The 6295-nt window shown below is 35.6% G+C and overlaps 1 non-coding gene across 1 annotated transcript; it reads left to right on the forward strand.

Moving 5' to 3' along the window:
* The first annotated feature begins 2330 nt into the window (after positions 1–2330).
* LOC124886225 lies at positions 2331–2442 on the forward strand. The gene has a single exon (XR_007043311.1). It is a non-coding gene; the product is annotated as a small nucleolar RNA R71 (small nucleolar RNA).
* Positions 2443–6295: the final 3853 nt, after the last annotated feature.

The following is a 6295-nucleotide window of genomic DNA, read 5'->3' on the forward strand; positions in this document are numbered from 1 at the left end:
CAATAATAAGTATAGCAACGTGTAAAGCATAACAATTAAAATTTTAGGCCCTTTCTAAGTCATGCACTCAATGGCCTATTTTTAAAAATAAAATCAAGGATTCATGTCACCTACCGAAGTTGTGATGTAAGAGGGATGTGCACGGAGGCTATTTGAGAGCTTACAACTTGGCCAATAATGTAGCTTAGATTTTAGAAGACAGTCTTAAAAAGGGAGTGTGAGGGAAATGAAGGAGACTAGGGGTTAAATCACTGAAATGACCGCGACCGCGGTCAAGGTCCATAACCGCTGACACCCGTGTAATCTCAATTATGCATGGGAGCAGCGATTATAGTAACTGAGAGCAGTTTAGCTCCCTTGTTTCCCTTGTTCAGCATTTTACTCAATTTTCATAGATTTTTCCTTGTTCAGATTTTCAAAGTATACTTGCACACTTTCCCTTTTTAAAACTCATTCATGCAATCCCAAGTTCCACAAATGCATGGGTTATTCAAATGCAAAAGATAACATCAACACTATAAGAATATAACAAAAGGGATATGAGCCACTCTGGTGGCATTTGTAGGTTGCCTCTCACCTAGCTCCTTAGTTATTATCATGGTAACGTTTTTCTTCTTTCAATCTCACGGTGGGTCTTTAATCCCCTCTCTAATTTTTAACATCCACCACGGATACTACTTGAAGCTCCGCGGTTTGCTTTTTGACTTGCAAATTTTGAACAAGACCTCATCTTCTTACACCCAAAATTTCATCTCCCCTAACTCTAGATCGACAATGGCTCTCCCGGTGGCCAAGAAAGGACTACTAAGAATGATAGGCACCTCTTGGTCCATCTCACAATCCAACATAATGAAATTTTCCAGGAGAATAAATTTGTCCACCCTTACGAGGACATCAAATAATATACCCACCGACCTTTTTATGGACCGGTCTCCCATCAAAAGTAGCATCAAGGTTGGTATAGGAATGTCTAAGCCAAGTTTCTTATAGATGACATACGGCATTAGGTTAATGCTTGCACCAAGGTTACAAAGAGCTTTTGCAAACTCATGAGTCCCAGTGGTGCAAGGGATAGTGAATGCTCTAGGGTCACTTTTATTTTTCGTAACTTTTCTATCCATGATTAGCACTACACCCATGAGTAACTTCAATGGTATCACCCTCAACGAGCTTCTTCTTAGACATTTACTTCTTTATTAACTTAGCATATCCTGGAATCTCTTGTATCGCCTCAAGTAGTGGGATATTTATTGAGAGGTTGCTAAGTTTTGTCATAATTTTCTCAATTTTTCACTCTCTTCCTTTTTATACAACCATTGAGGGGACAGAGGAGGAACATGGATGGTTGGCTTTGCTTCTCCTTGCGGCTTTTTAACTTCGACCACTTCTTCATCGCTTTCATCTATCTCTTTCTCATTATTTTCTTTTTTCTTTGAGGTGTCACCTCCTTTGCCTTGGCCTTGGGCATATTTTCACTCACATCTCCTCTAAGGGGTTCTTCAAGTGTTTTTCCACTTCTAGTGACAATTTTTAGGACTTGTGTTTCATTCTTTGGGTTAGCAATTGTGTTACTCGGAAGTTGACCTCTAGTCCTTGCATTTAGTTGCATGGAGTTTGGCCTGACTTGGGTCTCCAATTATTTGATAGAGGCAGAGTGAGACAGCACCATTTAGGAGAGTACGAAGAAGTTACCCTTCAACTCACGGACCAATTTGTCCGTACCTTCAACTCTACTCAAGATTCGTGCCAAAATATCTTCGATCTTAAAATTTTTGAGGTCAATGACATTTGACTCTTTGACCTTAGCCCTATCATGAAAAGGAACGTAGCGGTCATAGTCACGTTCCCTATCTCTCCAATATCTATCTCTGTCACGATCCATCCAACTTTGGTTCCCACCTTGCCTTTGATAGGTGGGGCGAGAACCCCCTGAGTAGTTTGCCAAGTATCGAATTTCTTTATCCAACTTCTTTACCTCACCATCATCTTCATAAGGCTTTGATGTTACGGCATTTACCACTTTTGTGGGTACACCCATAACATGTTTCGTTAGAAACTCAAGTTGGGTCATCATCTTGGCCATGTTATCCTCCTTTTCTTCTTCTCATTTTCTTTGCTCATTAGTCACCACGAAGGTAGTAGAAGAGGTCTTAGGATCATCAACATCACGGGTGTGCCACCCCCAATTGTTTTTGGATACTTTACCTATCAAACGAAAAGCCGCAAGATAATGCAAATTCATAATAGAGCCACCCGCCGCATTATCCACAACCGTTTTGTTCAAGAGGTCAAGAGCTCTATAAAAATTTTCAAGGAGCATCTTATCCGAGACCTCATGATTTGGGCATTGGGCTAGCTTTCCATTAAACCTCTCCCACGCTTCAAATAATGGTTCTCCATTCAATTACCAAAAGTTTACAATCTCATCCCTCTTTTGAAGTATTTTCGATGGTGGAAAGTATCTATCAAGGAACACCGTGGTGATATCCTCCCAAGATGTGATTAAGATGGGTGGAAGTGAGAGGAGCCATAAAACCACCTTTCCTGTTAGTGAAAATAGGAAGAGTCGAAGCCGGATGGATTCTTGTGTAATATGCGTTATGTTAAATGGCGCACAAACTTCCACAAAGTTTTTCAAATGAACATTTGTGTCCTCATATGCTTAACCCCCATATAATACTTTTATTTGCAACATATGAAGCATAACACTAGTCACATGAAACACACCATTTTTGTTGGTTGGCGGGATGCGGATAGCGCTTGTTTGCCCCGCTTCATTTATTTGGCCTTCATCATCTAGTGGGGCATTAAAGGGACCAAAATTACTTGCATTATCGCTCATCTCTCCATTCATGCTTTGTTCACCTACAAAATAATCAAAAACAACAAATAAAGCAAATTACCCCACTCTGGGTATTTCCAAGTAAGAATAGCACCACACAAGTGAAATCTATATTTCACTCCTCGCCAACGGTACTATTTTGATAACGCTCAACTCACTTCCATAATTGAGGGGTGAGGCGGTCGTTGTCAAACAACCCAATGTAAATTGGGGTCGAATCTCAAGGAGTGAATGTTATAGACTTCCAACCTATGAGTACTTAAGTTACAATAAGATTACCCGGAATGCTAATGGAAACAGTATGCATAAGTAAATGGGGGGATTTGTTTGAAAATTCTTCACACAAACTTTAACAAGTACGTGGTGAATGCTATCTTTGGTTTGAATTCAAGGTTTGGAGAAATCTTCGGATTAAAGATCATTGAGGTCAATTTTTCAACAAAACCCCAACGATTTCATCCATTGGCCCTTTCGAGCACCTAACAAGTGTGGAGTTTATATAGCCACCCAAAACCTCAACCAAGCATCCCTATTTCTAGGATGATGCTCTTGACATGATTTACACTCCCTAAACACTTATTTCTAAGATTGCAAAGGGTAGTAAACCATAGACTTAGTTGTTCACCATTGTTTTGTCCCCTGATAACCCTCTTTCGAGGATGTTATGGGTTACCTAATATTCACCTAAATCCCTCTGTCGAGGATGAAAAAAGGGTTTCTAGATCCTAGAGCTTTCACCCATCAAACCCATTTGAATATTTGGAGTTTTCACTCATCAAACTCTAACATATAAGCTTAAGCAATGGTGAAATCCATACTCAACAACTAAAATCCATGTAAACATAATAATACCCACACATAATCACACTCTAGTTCAACATAATCTCAAGACTAAATTATTTAGCTACTCATGAAGAAAGTAAAGAGAGATATACCATGTGGGTCAATCAAAACATTCATTTTTCAACAAGAAACTAAGAAATTTAAGCCTCCAAAGTTGATTACACACTTGCCCAATTAGGGTTTCAAGCTTAGAATTCAAAACTATCTTATGAGATAAGCAATACCCAAAGAAGAAAGGTTTTTGCTTATATATGATTTGGCATTCGTCCATAATATTTTACAATTCTGTCCTTGGTCCAGTTCCTGCTGATCCGCGATTACGTGTATTTGACCGCGATCACGGTTAGGTTCCGCGGCCACACTTTGTTGACCACTTGGACTGACGGCGATCGCGGTCACGATAATCGAGGTTGGCTGCTTCAGCTTTCCAGTTGCACTCCTTTTGCTTCCATTTGCTCTTTTTTTAGCTTCATTCCACATATGCTCACTTTTTTCACTTTATATCTGCAAAATGTGGGTGTTAGTGCACCTAAATCTGGATAATGCCTCATTTTCTAATACAAAACATGGTAGTGCGTCTGTATAATTTGTACGAATGAGTGGTAGGATTACCACTCATCAGTCAACACGCTAAGTCGATAACTAAACCGATAAGATACTTGATATCGATTTTTGATTTATCAATTTTGGTCCTTAACGGTTTGATTTATTGATTTGACCAATAAGAATATGCTCTCTTTATTTCTTTTCACCTTCTCTTCTTATTTTTATATGTTCATATACATATACACACACCATCTTCATGCATAAAAGCATACACTAAGTAAAAATAGAAGCAAATTCAAATACATTATTACTAAAGCAATTTTTTTTTAGTTAAGTAGTGAACTTTAATACAGCAGCAATCGATAGTGATCTCTCATAAAAAGAAAATCAATGAAAGTTTATAGCTTATATTAATGGATGGAAACCCAACAAGCCAATAAGTTTAGAGGGAAAAGAACAACACTAAAACAATAATTATAAAATGCAAAAAACAATAATATGTATTTAAAATTTAAAGTCATTACTATATAATTAGGGATAAAAATATAATTTTATTGAGTTATCGATTTAATCGTGAACTAAAATCTTTAAATCAAAAAACAAATTAATATCTTAATAAAAAAAAAAAATTTAAATCGTTTAAAAATCACTAACTCAATAATTCAATAACGATAAACTAATAATAATTTTTTCAATTCAATTTATTGATTAATTCAATTTTTACACCCCAAAAATGAAAAGCACGATAAAATTTGATATTTGAATAGAGATAAAATTTGATATTTGAATAGAGTTTAAGTTATTGTATCGTCAGTGTATAATTATTTTATCTCATCATAATTATTTTATCCCATCGTAATTGTGACCTGCTACAACAGGTAACCAGTTTTCTTCTAATTATTTTCTTTTTCCAAAATTCAGACACTAATTCAGTTATTCTTTTCCCCCTAATTCCTCCCTTGAAACCCTCACTATTCATAGCTCCTCAAATCAGATACTCCCTTCTCTATCTCTAGATTGTTCATTGCTTATGCATTTATCTCGAACTTTTTTTGAAGGAACGATTTGTACTTTCAATCTTTCGATTATTAAAAATAATCTTTATCGACATAAAATTTTCTCATAACAACTTCCACTACGATTTCAATTCAATGGTGGAAAAAGATGAGAACTAGTTAAAGAAAATGAAATTAACTTAGAAATATAGATAAAATAAAATTCTTAAAAAAAAATTAATTCTACAAGAGAAAATTATATTTTGTAATGATCGTTGATGATGATACTTTTATAATGATTTAATCCTGAAAATCACTCAGGCTTGTAGATTACCCTTCTTTTAGCCACGTCTTGAGCCTCTGCACCTAGGCATCACTAAAATTTGTCTCACTTTTAGTAATACGATACACACCAAATATGAACTCCGTCAGAGTGTTAATTGAAAATATGATTGCCGCTACCAATTTGATTTACAAGGACTTGCATGAACATCAAATCTTTTTTCCAAACATTTAGATATTTGAGAAAATAAATTATTCCTTTTAACATTTATAATGTTTGAGGGTTGAATTATTTCTTCTAACATTCATAATGTTTAAGGGTGGAAGTAGTTGATTTACCTTGAGAAAATAATATTAATTCAATTGTGAAAAAAATTGGTGTTGAAGAATTACTTTATTGATATTCAAGCAAACCATGAAAACGATAATATTTTGAAAAAAGAAAGAATTTTAATTACTTATAATTAAGATTCAGTTTTTCTTTAATGTTTTTTGATCATTAATTATAATTATAGAAAAAAAAAAAGGTAAATACGTAACCTTTAAAATTACCTGATTGTATAAGAAGTCTAATATAATGACAGTGTACAAAATCTAAACTTTTTGATAACAATAACGTGAAAAGAGAGTAGTAAAGTCTTTAGCTTCTTTGGTGGCATTAATAGAAGCAAGCCACGCTTCTTGCCACAACACTTTTGCTGAAAGTGGGTCCTTTAACCAACACTCGGTTCAGGGCCCAATTTATCAAATCAAGTGGCACAGTTTACGGCTTGATTAATCACCAAAA

This window comes from Capsicum annuum, chromosome 7, assembly GCF_002878395.1.
Source record: "Capsicum annuum cultivar UCD-10X-F1 chromosome 7, UCD10Xv1.1, whole genome shotgun sequence".
NCBI classification, from domain to species: domain Eukaryota; kingdom Viridiplantae; phylum Streptophyta; class Magnoliopsida; order Solanales; family Solanaceae; genus Capsicum; species Capsicum annuum.